Source organism: Pinus tabuliformis, chromosome 5_1 (genome assembly GCF_031772625.1).
Source record: "Pinus tabuliformis cultivar Carrire ecotype Pingquan chromosome 5_1, CPIR1, whole genome shotgun sequence".
Lineage (NCBI taxonomy): Eukaryota > Viridiplantae > Streptophyta > Pinopsida > Pinales > Pinaceae > Pinus > Pinus tabuliformis.
Window position 1 is genome coordinate 946,406,833 of NC_142305.1, and position 16,343 is coordinate 946,423,175.

Here is a 16,343-nt window from a genome sequence, read left to right on the forward strand (position 1 = left end):
TCTTGATTTATTTAATGATTACGATTATCAAGAAAATATTTTAAATCCTGTAGTTTTTTATTCTATTGAATCATAATTTAATCAAGTGTAAAATGACATTAATGAAATCTTTTCTTCCTCTCAATTTAAAATCTCTCAACCTTCTAGACGGAAAGAAGTAATTTCTGTAACAAATAAATTTTCCAAATATTTTCTAATGATTCATTTTCTTTTCCAATTAATGAAGTCTTGTGATTTAAATAATTAGTTTAGTGATATAATTTTTTAACTAATCAGATAATGTTAATAGTTTTCATTCTACTAATAACAATTTGTCTTCTACATTGAAGGATGGAAATCCATATACAATATTTGATTCTACTAAATCACCACTAGATGATTGTTTAACATTTCATTTTTCAGAGACATGTCAAGATGAGACACTTCAGTTGCAACCTATCGTTGTGACAAATTCTCATGATCTTGCCAACATATCTGATGGTAGTCAAAACAAGATTTTTCCAGTAATATTCGATCATAGTAACTTTACACATAATCCATATTCATTTGTAAATTGTTTTCCATTTGTTCATACCAGTCATTGTATATATCAGGAAAGAATAAAAGATTATTTAGAAGAATATTTCCATTAAAATTTCCTTTAAATATTCACATATTTTCTTATACATGTTTGATTTAGTTCTACATTTGTTAATTTTTCATTGTTTATTATTGTTTCAATTTTTGTTTTTGGTATCAAGTATATATTTGACTCTATGATTTATTTTTCCCAACAAACTTTATTGTTATGTGAGTGCTAACAGTTTAGTGGGAAGGGATGAATTATTGATTCAACCAATTTCCTTCAAAATGATGAAATATAATTACAATTTCTAATCATGGTAATACTTCATCATCTTCTTGTTTCTTTTAGAATCCATTTTCATGATTCCACACATAATCTGATACTTGAAATCAGTCCTAGTTATTCCTACCAGCCAAATTCTTCATCCATAAGCTTTTCCCAATCTCTAATATGATCTAGGTGGATATTGGTGGTCACCCGGCTATTCCACTTGGATTCCCACCATTGTTTATTTCAATTTCCTTAATTGTAGCACATTTTACTATTTTTGGTAGTTTTTCGGGTCTTGAACATATGAAGCCTTTTTGAGGCCCTAAACGATGTTATTTTTGGAAAACAAGCAAACCAAAAGTCTCCAATAAGGATTTACAAGCAACATTTTTATTTCTCGAATATATATTTATAACTAGGTATCATACATGTGAAACAAAGATCGTATGCCAAAGTTATGAACTTGGGAAGTTGATGTACCAATTTACCCCAATGGAGCCCACAAACTTTTGGCGCTTCATCTCCTAGGGTTAGGTTTTTGGATGTTCATTGGTTTCCATTCTTTCTAAATAATAAATAGGACTCCAAGCCTCATTGTAACACAATTTAGAAGGCTTGTAGCCACCACATTTCTTCTCAGAGATAAGCTACCACCGCTTGAGCTAGTTTATTTCTATTCTACATGTAAACAATTTTTCAGTACTTTTTTATTAATGAATTGAAGTTATATTTTCGTTGTATCTCTCTATTTTTATTTATATATGTATTCCATTTCGTTCCTTCATAAATATGGATTAGTGGTGTCAAAGCGATTTTCTCTTTCTTTGTTTTTCTGTGCATGTCTCCAACGAGGTCAGGGTATAAGGAGTTGGGACTTGAACTGGTTGAGCCTTTGCAAGATCGTCCCCAATGACACTGATGACCTTCCACGGTGGCAGAAAATAAATATGAGGTAGAAAGAGATCCTATCAAACTATTGCTTGAAGAAGCCCTCGAGTGGAAAAGGAATGCGATGATGGAAAACTTTTCCCAGATCCTTCAGGGAATGCTGACCAATGATGCATCTTCATCCAACAGTCACTTTGGATGCATCACCCCCTTCAAGGTACATGTGACCTTTGATATCCCTATATTCGAAGGTAAAATAGATATGTTGTAGATAAATGGTTGAATATGTTAGAATGTTATTTTTCGATCCATAGTTTCTCCGATAGGGAAAATATTACTTTTGCACTGCTTAAAGTGGCCCCCATGTAAAGGATTGGTGGGAGACTTACTATGAGAAAAGGGCCAAGGAACCCTCTCTATTTATAGTTTCCCCCTCTTGGAACTCTTTCTAAGACACTGTTAAGGAATAATATTAACCCGTGGGGAGCTATGAGGACAAGTACATACAATGGACCACATTACAACAACAAAGAGACCAAGATGTGCATGAGTTCACAAATATTTTTCATTCTCTATGCACAAAGTTGGGTATCAAATATTGAACAACATATGGTGCTCAAGTAACACGGCTGTTTGCACAAACACATTCAAGAATAAATGGAGTTCCTGGACATATCCTCACTTGGTGCAACATACCGATATGTTGCCAAGATTGAAAAAAAATTTAAACAAAAGAAGCACGACTTTGGATATATGAATCAAAAGTAGGGGAAGAGTGCCGCCAAACCACACAACAAAGGAAAAAGCCAAGTTGAAGTGGCCTAGGACAACCCATTAAAGCCACAAGAAAATATTGGCACCATGAAGACAAAGAAGGACACAGGAAAGTGGTGTGAGTTCCACAAGAGCCTCACTCACAACAAAAATGAGTGTCACACCAAGAAGTCATTGGCGGTCGAGCTGAAAGCTTTAGTGTTTGGTGGCTGGTTTGATTCTAAGCTAGAACCCAACAAGGGGAACAAAAAGGTGAAGCATATTATTAACACAGAAACCAGTGCCATCATTGCCACCACCAAGTTCTAGAAGACTAAGCCCGATGATCCAAAGGAGGGGGAGTGTCTCTTCCACTCACAAATGTGGGTGAAAGATTCTCCGTTGCAATTCATTGTCGACAGTGGGAGCCAAAAGAGCCTCATTTCAGCAGAGGTCATGAAGTGGTTGGACCTACTGACCACACCATGCTCACAGTTGTACATCATCGGGTGGCTCCACCGAGGACGAGATCTTCGTGTTAGCCAATAGTGCTACCTTCCCTATAGCATCAAACCCTTCACATATGAGGTATTATGTGATGTTGCTCCTCTTGAAGTTTGTGATGTGTTATTAGGCCAACCATACTTGTGGAAGTGTCATGTTGTGTATGAGTCCAAGCCTCACACTATTATTATCACTTTGGGCAATAAGTTATATAGGATTCCAGAGGTAGCCTTGTCTACCACCATCTCTTTTATCTCTACTAAGGTATGCAGTAAGATCATCTCCCAGACCAATAATTTTGTTTTATTTCTAATTTTCTCTCAAAGAAAGGGGAAGATAGTGGCCACATCCATGGCCCCCGAGAAGGGTTCCCTCACGTAGCAGAAGTAGGTGGATAAGGTCATGGAAGAATACAAGGATATCTTCTCCTCATCCACATGGGTACCTTTGCATTATCAGGTCAAGCATTTGATCTATATGATTCCTGGATCACCTCTACGCAATGGGCCAATATACCGCTGCTCCATTTTGGAAAATGAAGAAACCAACTGACAGATCCAAGAATTTCTGCAAAAAGGGCACATTCGACCAAGTTCCTCACCTTGTGGGAGCTAAATTGTACTTGTACATAAAAAAGATGAAACCTGGAGGCTCTGCATTGATTATCAAGCATTACAAAAAATCACTATCAGGAATAGGTATGCAATCCCACAAATTGATGACCTTCTTGACCAACTCAAAGGGGCCAAGTATTTCAACAATATCGATTTGAAGTTCGGCTATCACTAGGTGCCAATAGAATCGAAAAATGTATGGAATACCACCTTCAAATCTAAGGAGGGATTTTTCGAGTGGTTGGTCATGCCTTTCAGGTTGACAAATCCCCCTGCAACTTTTATGAGGCTGATGGATGACATCTTGCAACCCTTCACCAACTCGTTCATGGTGTATAACTGGACGACATCCTCCTCTTTAGCAAGAGTTGGGAAGAGCACTTGCAACACATTCGAAAGGTCCTTCAAACCCTACAGCAACACAAACTATGTTCCATCTTAGATAAATGCACTTTTTGCATGAGCTAGGTCCAATATATGAGCTATGTCATTTATGAGCAAGGTGTGCATGTGGATATGACTAATATCCAAGTCTTTCAGGATTGGCCAACCCTGACCACTCTAACAGAGTTTTGTAAATTTTCGGGCCTTGCAATTTTTTATTGGAGGTTCATGTTAGGATTCTCTCATATAACTTGGCCTCTAAGTCAAGTTGCCATGGGGGGGAGAAAGCAAAGTTTTTCTCATCCGAGTCCCAACAAAAAGATTTCGTTGAGCTGAAGCATCGCCTCTGATCTGCACCTGTACTCACATTGCTAGACCTACAACAACGATTTGAAATTGATATAGACACCTACAACTATGCTATTGGTGCAGTTCTCACCCAGAAAGGGCATTCGATGGCCTATCACAGTGAGACACTTTCTGATACAATTTGGAAATACAAAACCTATGATAAAGAGATGTATTTTATCGTGTAGGCATACAGAAAATTTAAACATTACATTATGTGGAATGAGATGATTATCCACATAGATCATCGACCGCTTTAGTTTATCCAAACACAAGGGAAGTTGCAGAATGATCGACATCAGAAGTGGTCTACATATCTGCAAAAATTCCACTTGAATATTAAATTCAAGAAGGGAAACAATAATCATGTTGCAAATTGCCTCAGTCAGCCGCCTATTGCATCACTAACCACTGTTCTCAAATTTTGTGGCCACGAGACCTCCAGATGGATACAACTGTACAAAAATGATCTAGAGTTCGCAACCACATACTAGATGATAGTGGATGACAAAAAAATTCTTGATTTCCACCTCCAGGACACATTATTATGCTACTTTGACCACCTTTGTGTTCTTTCAAGCGAGTGTGCCAAGTTGATTTGGGAGGCATACTACAATCGGGTCGGAGGACACTTTGGTGTGGAGAAAATCGTGGCCGTATTATAAAAGTATTTTTATTCGCCAAAAAGCTGATAGGATGTTGGAAAATATATCAGATCTTGCACTGCATGTGCCATCGCCAAGCCAACCATCAAGAAGCAAGGCTTATACACTCCTCTGCCTACTCCCAACTAGCCCTAGCAATCTATCTCCATGGACTATCTATTAGGCCTCCTTTCTACCAAGCATGGTAATGACTATGTGTTTGTGGTCACAGACATATTTTGTAATATGGATATATTGGTGGCTTGCAAGAAGAGTGTCGCAGTAGAGGACACTGCCAAACTATTGTTTGAATGAGTATGGGTGCATTTTGGAATCCTGCAAACCATTATATCTGATCAAGATAGAAGGTTCTTGAGCACATTCTGGTCGAGCCTTTGGACATTGTTAAACACCAAGCTCACCAATTTGGTCACAGAATGATGGCCAAACAAAGGTCGTCAACAGGATGATAATTAACATACTACACATGTACAAATCCAAGCATCCACAAACCTGGGATAAGCGCCTTCCTTATGTGCATCACAATTATAACAAATATCTCCATTCCTCAGCTGGTCGCAATCCTTTTCAAGTGGGTATGGGATTTCAACCATTGTATCTAATTAATGTTTCCATGCCTCATGCGACTACACAGAAAAAATCCACACATGTACAGAGGAGTTTGATAAAGAAACCCTATTTATTGAATGCATCCAACACATCCACCAACAGGTGCAAGACATCGTGGATAACTCCAATGCCAGGTACAAGCAACGACCTGATCAACATTAGGTGCCACATAAGTCTTAGGTGGGTGATACACATGGGTGATAAAGTTTGGTTGCATTTGTAGAAAGAACTCCTTATTGGAGCCCATCAAAAGATTAAACCAATCCACTATGGGCTTTACACCATCACCAAGGCTACGGGAGACAATTCTTTTGAGATGAACATTCCCCCATTCCTTAGCCCGCATCCAGTGTTCAATTGGAGTGCTTTCGACCATACTTTCCACCATTGATGGACACATCGAACATCACAGAGAAACTAACACAACCAAAGCTAAACCCAGATTGCATGGAATGAGCCACAACTGATTAGATCATGGACATGCATATCAAGAACATTCACCAACAAAAGATCCAACTATATCGAGTTGTCAAAGTTGGCTAACTCTTGCACCAAGGAAAGTGGCTCACTAGGGACTAAGTTCAATAGAAGTTTCCCCATCTCATAGAGGCACTCAACCCAATGGGGACCATTGATTTCTAAGGGGGGAGGATTGATCTAGGTGGATGTTGGTGGCCACCCTCATATTCCATGTGGACCCCCACCATTTTTTCTTTTAGTTTCCTTAATTGTAGCACATTTTACTATTTTTTACAGTTTTTCAGGTCCTGAACTTCTGGATTGTTTTGAGGACCTAAACGACGTTATTTTGGAAAACGATTAAACCCATAGACAACAACAAGGGTTTTTAGTTGAAATTTGTAGTCCTCAGATAAATATTTTTAACATGGTATCGACGTGTAAAACAAAGACCGTATGCCAAAGTTATGACCCCGGGAAGTTGATGTACCAATTTACCCCAATCGGGCCCACATACTTTTGACGCTTCATCTCCTAGGGTTATCTTTTTGGATGTTTAGGGTTTTCCAATGTTTCTCAATAATAAATAGGCCTCAGAGCCTCATTGTAACACAATTCAGAAGACGTGTAGCGATCACATATATTCTCAAAGATAAGCTACCATTGCCTGAGATTGTTTATCAATTTTTCAGTGCTTTGTTATTAATGAATTGAAGTTTTGTTTTCACTGTATCTATGTGTTTCTATTTATATTTGTATTCGATTTCACTCCTTCATAAATCCAAATCATAATATCTCTTTAACTTCATTCTAGAAACATAACTAATTTTCGGTTGGAAGAACTATTTATGAAGGAATGCTTATTACATAATGATTTTCATGGTAGAATTGAATCATGGTTGGAGGAATCCTTTCAAGCAAAGTTTTTTATAAATAGAAATGAGGTTCTATTAAATGTAATGCATACAATTGTAAATAGTTCAATTCTTTTTTTCCTCTTATTATTTTAATTTTTCTTCTAACACTAATTTTTAATGTACATATTTTTCCAGACTTAAAACAACTTGAATGACTAAACTGGCATTATGATTTCATCTAATTATTTTTCAAGAAGTATAATGTAGAGTAGGGTTATGAATAGATTAGTTACTCTTGTTTTTAAATAGTTTTTGCACAATTGAGTTTTAATATTTTTTAATTTATGAATATGCATGTATGAATTATTTTGTTAAATCTTCATAACATGTTCAAGACCTTTGAAAGGAAGAAGATGAATTGACTAAGGATTTTCATATATATATTCATTAATTAATAAGAATTCTCTAATTCGACTTGTTGAGAATTTTTTTTTACATCTTAATTATCTTTCTTCTGGACAAGATTTTCTAGAAACTATTGAGTTAATATCATATTCATATGTTATTCACAAGAAAATTCCTATCTTGTTTGTCCATATACATTTCTTTTGATAAACCATAGATCTCTTGCACATAAAGTTTGAGATACTTGATTATTCAAATCCCTCAGGCATAACTAGTTTTGGAAATTAATTCATTTTGATGATGGGGCATTTCATTCCCAACCAATCATTATGTTGGGCTCTCATCATACACATTTATCTATAAACTATAATGAAAACAGGAGGAGGATAAATATCTATCTAAAGAACTAAGAATCGATGTCATCCCTGTGAAGGTTTGACAATTACTTGGAAGATTTTTGAGGGAAAATCATTCTCTTGTAATCAAAATTCTTTATTATAATATTATTATTTTGTTCTAATTCTAGTAAGTGAAGATGATTTTTTTTGAAATTACAGTGATGGACCTCTCTAATGACTGTCTCTTCAAAACATTTCTTGAGCCTTATTATTTTGGAAATTTTGATGATATGCCTCTATGCTCTTCAACTACTTGTGAATAAAATCTTTACTTAGATAATCTTTTGAATTTTAATGTATTAAAACAACATGGGGAAAAATGTTTAATTAGGAGAAGAAGTTATTATAGATGTACATGATATTAAACATTTTTTATCTTGTCTAGGAGAAAGTAGAATTGATTTTGATAAGATTGACAATGCTAAAATATTTCCTAGATCAAAGTGTTATGATGATACAACTAATAATCGTGTAGGAAATGATATTTATTTTGAAGAGGTATTTTGTAGGAAAAGTCATATTACTTTGATCTCCAATAGCAATTACTATTCATATCATGATATGTTTGATGCTTCTCATGCACAAATAATTGTACTAAATATTCTTATGAGAAGCTCACTGTCTGTGATATGCAATTTGTAAAAGGGAAGGATGAAATGGTGACATTGGAATCATTTCAACTCATGATCATTAGAAATAGTAATTGCAAGATAATAAGGAACATTGGTGTCATGTCAATTCCTTATTTTCTCATTTCAGAAACAAATGGCATTCTTGAGAAAGATGTATCAAGTTGAACATGAAACATCATCAGGATGCTTTCATGGAAGTTTACTTCACCTTTTCATCTCTCTTAGTTATTCATCATCTTGCTCATGATTACATTCATTAAATATCTTATGTTTAAGTCCTACTTTTCACTTTTCATTATCAAGGACTTGGTTATGAAATGTCTAGTTGGATCAAATTTATGATTGTGAAGCAAGAATCATTTTGAGAGAATTGATGAAGATTTTAGTAGTTGATATCATAGCTGTGCCTTTAATTTGGAATTTATTTTCAGGATGAATTAAATTTTTATTTTCGACGCATTTGTCTTATTTGATTTTAATAAATACATCCTTGATTATCTCAACATTCACAACATTAGTACTATAATTTTTATCTAACTCAATCTTAACAATAAGGAAGCAAAGTAATTCAAGGATTTAATAGGGAAAATGCTTCAAATTTACAATTCAAATTCTCCTTTAGGATATAATTTCTCCTTTCTTTTTTGAACAATGGTTATGATATTTGTTTACATTTATTGGATTTGGACATTTCGGGGTCCTACTTTAGTTCATTTTTTAACAAATAAAATTTTGAGTTTGTTTGAACTTGCTTGGTTTCTCTCTTTTATACTTTATGTTTCTAATTTTAGATGTATATATATTTGCAAGTTTACATCCACATGGATGACATCATTGGAAGTTTATTTTTTCTTAATTATGGTCATCCCTATAGAATAAAATAGGTTTAAGAGTAGTTTAATCTATTTTTGTTATCTTTTACTTCAATAATGCAATTATGAGGACACTCAAGCAGAGAATGAGTCATTATTAGGGAAGACACTCAACTGTCCTTTAGCTTTTATTTATCATCTTGCTCATGTTTAATTTCGTTAAACATTTCTCTTAAGTCTTATCCTTAATTGCTAATTATTAAAGACTTACTTAATGTTTAATTTTATCAATTTGATCATGAAGCAAAGAAATCTAAAAGAGTATCTGATGAAGCTTTAAAACTTGTAGTCATAGCTGCATATCTAGTTTAGAAATTTATTTTATTCGTTTCTTAAAATAAAAGCTTGATTAACAATTACTAAGATTGGACAAAATTATCATGAGTTGAGCATAAAAGGACATACCAAAATCAAAATAATGTGTTTTTACTTTTATGTTAACATATTTCTTCATAAATATTGTCTTGCGGTAATTTATTTTATTCATGGCCTTCATTTTAAATTTTTCCCTTCTTTCGAGATTCTTGTTTGCAAGGCTTCCTATAGCTTGAGCTTATGTCAATAATCGTGCACAATTTCTTGCTTTACTTTAATTTCATTTTTAAATTTCAATTTCATGATGTTTTCTAAGTTTATATGGGGAATAGGTTTAAAGCACTACCATTTGGCAGCCCGGGGAATCTATAATCTATCATTTGAATGGGATTTTTATTTATCTAAGAACATATTTATCAAATTTCCATTGTTTTGCATTGGCTAGTAACTATGGAGGAATACTAGGACATGTTTTAAATACTATGATTCTATTTTGTAAAGGAAAGAGTCCACTTTAGTATTTCTCTTTGAATCCCAACCCTTATCTCACCACACTAAATCCTCTACAATGATAATTAAGGGAAGGATTTTAGAGTTAAACTCATAAAGTATTACATCTATTTTCTTTTAAATAAAAACATCTCTCGTACCATCCTGCTCTCTTCACCCAGTTGCTAAACTCTAAATTGCAATTCTCAATCAATCAAACCTAAATGGTGGAACTAAAAATAAGATAGTTGGAAACACTACAAAGTGTGGGAAGTACAAGTAAACCCGTCAGAGCTATGGATGCTCGTTGGCAACGAGGCTATGCTTGTATGGTACCGAGACATCTTTGTCAGAGCACTGAACAAGCTTGTGGACAACGAAGCAATGCTGGAAAAAGTGACAAACTATATATACATACTAGATATTTGCTAATCATAAAACTACACAACTCTAGCTTTTCTATTCAACCATATGAGAATAATATAATATAAATCTCCCTATTTTTTGTATTCATTGATTAGATATTGAATAGATATTGAGTACTCTTATATTTAAAATTATTTTAGTTTGAGAATATCATGGAACTTATCATTTACTTTTTAAATAAATTCAAGCTCCATTATTATTTAAAAAGAAAAGAAAACAAAGATATCTACTTCGTCCTAGTATGTCACGATTTGTTGTTGTCCAAACGACCCCCTTTATTTTTTAAAGAAAAATAAAGAGCCCCTCATATAAAATTTTGAAAATATGGCTTTGCTTTGCATTTGGATTAATATTTTTAAGGATTTTTGGTTTTCTTATTTTTTCATTTTTTATATGTGCATCGTCTTCCCCTCATTGAGATGTTTCAAACGATATAAAACTTGCAAAATTTCAACTCCCTGAGCGAAAGTTATTGTTGTTTGAAGTTTTGAGTTTTTTTTTTAACTATTTTGATAAAGTGACATTACACATGGCAACCTACTGGCCTATCACGTGAAAATCTCACTGTTTTACTTGTATATTGCATTCTAGATTTATTTTTATTTTATATATATATATATATATATATATATTATTTTATTTTTTTAATTTAAATAATTTTTTATCCACCACAGTCGGAGTTAGGGATGATATATTGAATTTTCATTTATTATTATTTACTTTAATTTATTATTATTATTTCATTATTAATTAATTTGTTATTTTTAATTAAATAATTTATTATTATTTTATCTTTAATTATTTTATTATTTTAATGGTCAGAGGAGATGTTTCTATTTAAATTTCCTTATTTTCCTCGTACATTATTTAATTTTAGGCATAGTCTAACTTGTAGACGAAATGACCTTTTTTCACGACATTTTTTCTGGTTATCTTTAATCAAAATCCAGCACAAGTTTTTAAAAACTTGAGTTTAAATTGTTTAATCTGCATAATTCGAATGCCTCGAGGGTTTTTCGTGGTGCTGAATCCATTTATGCATTCAAAAATACATTCTAAAGAACACAAATATTGAAATTGTATTGCCTTTAATCTATATAATTTGAATGCCTCGGGGGTTTTTCATGGTGTTGAATCCATTTATGTATTCAAAAATACATTTTAAAGAACACAAAATCTTGAAATTGTATTGCCAGATTTTGGTGAATTTGTGTGAAAAAAGCTATTTCATCTATATATTAGACTATTTTTTTTATTTTGTTTATTTATTTATATTAATTAATTAATTTTGCTATTATTTTAGTCCAATGATTGGATGTACGATGATTTATTCATGTTCAAATTTTATTTTTACTCTCAACTTCTGAATTAATTGGGATTTAATTTGGGTTTAATTTTGTTATATTAAAAAATATTCCATGGGTCCCTCCATTAAAATTTATTTTTTACTTTACACATTAAAGTGAACTAAGAAAATTATACATACACTTCACTTTTTGTGCACCTGTGCACATGGGATAATCATTTTAGCATTTAAACCAACATATGAAGTTTGCCCACAAATTAAATCAACAATTACTGAGCGTAAAATTCCGGGAACCATATTTTGAGTTCTACATTTCCAAATTAAGTGCTAGATAGCTCGTTGGAAAGAGGAAATTGAGAACAACAATGTGGGAATATTTATTTCAAAAAAAATTAAATCTAAATATCTTAAAAATTCAGTATAAAAAAAGGTTACATTTTTTTTTTATCAAATCGAGATTTCTGAGTTATTCTTAGAAGTGAAATTGGATACCAAAACATTTTGTTGATTTGATATCATCAGTATATTGATCATCTTTCAAAATTGAAACAACAAAAAATTATTTGGCTCAGATTTTGGAATTTGTTGCCAATTTGCAGGAATCAAAATTTTCTTTGAATAATTAGTTTCGATTATTTTAAATTGGGGTTTTGCTTTAAAGTTTAAATGGATTTTTTAATGATAATTTTGTGAATGTTTTTGGTATAATTTATAGAAGGTTGTTACCACTTGGATATTTAGGATTTATGAATGGAGTAGTCTACCTAGGTGGAGGAATGGCCCAGTTTCCGTCGTCGCCTGGAAAAACCTCCGGCTCCGGCCGCTGGCAATTCCTCCGCCCAGCTCTGCCACCCTCCGTGAGCTCCGCCCAGCTCCGCCGCGAGCTCCGCCCAGCTCGATTCCGTGAACTTCCAAAGACTAATAAACAGGGATCCGTGGCGCAATGGTAGTGCGTCTGACTCCAGATCAGAAGGTTGCGTGTTCGATTCACGTCGGGTTCAATGTTGCCAGTTCGTTTATTCTTCGCCCAGATGTTCTTTGTCGGCTGCGTCCCAGTCCGGAAGTCCTTTTGGCACTTCGCCTTTCCACTGAAAGATCTCTGACAGCTCGCCTACCTCCCCTACCTGCGACAAAGGAACAAGGTACATCAGTTAACCAGAAAATAATCTTTAGGAACAGTTGCGATAACAAATTTGGAGGAACAAGGTAGGCAACGTTACACTTAAATATTTGCAGAAGAAAATGGCCGAGTTCTTAAGGGGGCGAGATTGGGATCAATTTCACAGCCCTCGCAACCTAGGCAACATTACACTTAAAGATTTGCAGAAGAAAATGGCCGAGTTCTCAAGGGAGCGAGATTGGGATCAATTTCACAGCCCTCGCAACCTTCTCTTGGCTCTCGTATGTTATTTTTGCTTTGCACTCCGCAGTTCGTAAAGAACTTTGAGTTAGAGATAATCCTCTGCTAAAATTAGCGGAGGCTCCAAATTTGTTATCGCAACTGTTCCTAAAGATTATTTTCCGGTTAACTGATGTACCTTGTTCCTTTGTCGCAGGTAGGGGAGGTAGGCGAGCTGTCAGAGATCTTTCAGTGGAAAGGCGAAGTGCCAAAAGGACTTCCAGACTGGGACGCAGCCGACAAAGAACATCTGGGTGAAGAATAAACTAACTGGCAACATTGAACCCGACGTGAATTGAACACGCAACCTTCTGATCTGGAGTTAGACGCGCTACCATTGCGCCATGGATCCCTGTTTATTAGTCTTTGGAAGTTCATGGAATCGAGTTGGGCGGAGCTCGCGGAGGGTGGCGGAGCTGGGCGGAGGAATTGCCGGCGGCCGGAGCCAGAGGTTTTTCCGGGCGGCGACGGAAACCGGGCCATTCCTCTGCCTAGGTAGACTACTCCTTTATGAATTGATATTGTAGATGAGAAAAAAGGATTATTCATATCTTAAGAAATCAGAAAACAAATTTTCTTGAAGCTATTAGGAAACAAACTTCTGTTTTTAAATTGAACTCTGTGATTATAAATAAAGGGTTTGTAGAAGAATTGAAGGAGGCTGAACCAAAGCAAGAAGGAACTTATATTCTTTTTGGATCTTTCTTATCAAATCACAATCCCAAGATGGTTGGAAATTGTTGCACTTTAAGACTTCGGTTTTGTAATCATCCTTTTTTATAGTGAATTTTTGAAGACCAATTATGCATTGATGTTTATTGAATGAAGTGATCTAAGTAGCGTATGATCTTTTAATTATTTAAAAGACATTGATGGTATTTTCCTCTTATTGTTTTTCTTTATATTGATGCCTGTTGAATGTTGGAATGCTCTTCTATCATTTCTTTTGAAATGATAAAGTATATGCAACTTTGACTTATTTTATTAACACAAATTTATCATTTGTTTAATTTGAGTGAATCGACATTCATTTTCTGATATTCGAAAAGATAGTTAGCATTATTTCTCTGGTTATCGAGATAGATTTATTGTCTACCATTTAGATTAACTTCATTATTTGCAAATAAACATAAAAAAGCATAAAAAATATAATGAAATTTTCATAAGCTCTTTAAAATAGAACCCAAAAATCAATTTAAGTGGCTGATTTGACCCACATTCCAGTAAGGTTTATCACCAATTTAAACACCCACAATGTTTTCTAAAAATACTGTGTTTGGGTGATCCTCCATCCCATGTTGTTCAAATTGTTCAAGCCAGATTCAATCATACACAACAATTTCTATTTTTTTTTAATATTTACTTGTAAATATTTAAGATGATTAGATTAGGTTAATTTTCTTTTTAATTAGATTTTATGCACATATTTTTAGGTTATATCACTACAGGAAATCGAGCTATTGTTCGGAGAGTATATAGCCACACCAATTGAATAAGAGTTTAATTGGGACCCTGATCGGGCCATTACTCACTTGTTGCAGGAGGAATTCTTTCGCCTATCAACAATAGGTTAATGGCTTAAAATCTTAGTGGAATATTTGAAATTTAGGGATTGATCTCCTTGATTTGGGTTGATTTGAGAATTTTAGGATTGAGCGATTTGAGCCCCAACCCCTAGTCATATGGGTTGGTAAGGGGTTGTGATTATGCACTAACCATGAGAGGGATTAAGTGAAAAGGGGGTAATTGGATTAGGTGAGCATCGTGAGTGGAGTTATTGTGTTCCTAGTGGGAACGTGGGGCAGTTAATCAAGGCTCCTTAGTTGTTGGTTAACGAATCATTAATTAATTAAGAATGTTTTGTTAAATGTTGTCTAACAACCAGATCAGGCTAACCCTTATGGAGTCCTTTGTTATCTTTAAGTGGCATGGTGGTTCGATGATTTGTCCACAAACTGAACACGGGAGAAGGATTAGATTATGTTAAGAGTGGTAAATGGTTTAGTAGATCTGTCAAGTAGCAGAGTCTGGGATTAAGAATCTATCGAGATCTAGATATTGAAGCATCTAAAATATTTGGTAAATTGATTCTAACAAAAACATGAATACTTAATGCTAATGTAGCAAGCCACATAGATATTACATATAGTCCATGTCAGCACTATTAGGCACTATGGGTAGGCAAGAACTGATGTGGAATGATGATGTGTCATGCTAACATGGGACATAGGCTAAATTTGGATGACATGGGAAATTTGGTACGAAAAAGCTGACGTGGTGGCTAACATGTTGTGTGCCATGGCAAGGGAAGTGGAATCTGAAAATCTAGAATTATGGAGATATGTGAAAATAATATTTTTTGGGTTTTCTAGATCTATATGGGTTCTAATCTCCATTATTTGAAAAAGATGTTTTTATCGGTTGATTTCCATCAAATAAACAAGGAAAAGGTGAAAGGATCATTTATAAGGTTTTTTGGTGGCCAGATTGACAAACATTTGAATTGACAAGCATTTGGGTTCTAATGAAAGATGAGAATGGATATCCAAGATCTATAGAGATCTAAAAGACCAGGAATCCAAAAAAGTACTACAATGGAAATTATTGGAAAACCCAAATTTGGATGGATGCCTCAGGTTTATGTGTCACTTTAGGGTGTGGCCCTATGCGATGCTAACACGTAGATAACGATTACATGCTTATGCTATGTGGAAATGTAGGATCCTAACATGGTGCTTGGAAAGGGTATATCTTCAAAAGGCCATAACTTTGCATGAAAATCTTGGATTTTGATGAAACTTGTCTCGTTGGGAATATCTTAATAAGAAGAAGATGATGATGGTTATTAAAAATGAGTTTCAAGGTGAGTAAAAGAAGGAAAAAATTTACAACCTCACCTCTTTATAATGACTTAGGGGGTTGGGTATGTTACAAATCATATTCCTCCTCATTTAGCTCTCTCTTAAACTTGATCCTTAGGTATATTCATTGTAAACACATTTTGACCTCCTAGTCTTGGTGAGATTTCTGCACTCATGTTGCCTTCTCGCTAAACCCTTCAATATTTTCATCTTTAAATTAAGTATGTGTTTATTAAGCATTGAAATTATCACACATAAATTCAACCTAGGAAAATAAAAATTACATATTGGTACATAAATTCACATTAATCACATGAATATCAA

At 34.3% G+C, this 16,343-nt stretch overlaps 1 non-coding gene across 1 annotated transcript; it reads left to right on the forward strand.

Moving 5' to 3' along the window:
• The first annotated feature begins 12,688 nt into the window (after positions 1-12,688).
• On the forward strand, positions 12,689-12,760 carry TRNAW-CCA (transfer RNA tryptophan (anticodon CCA)). Its single transcript has one exon. It is a non-coding gene; the product is annotated as a tRNA-Trp (tRNA).
• The last annotated feature ends 3,583 nt before the right edge of the window (positions 12,761-16,343 follow it).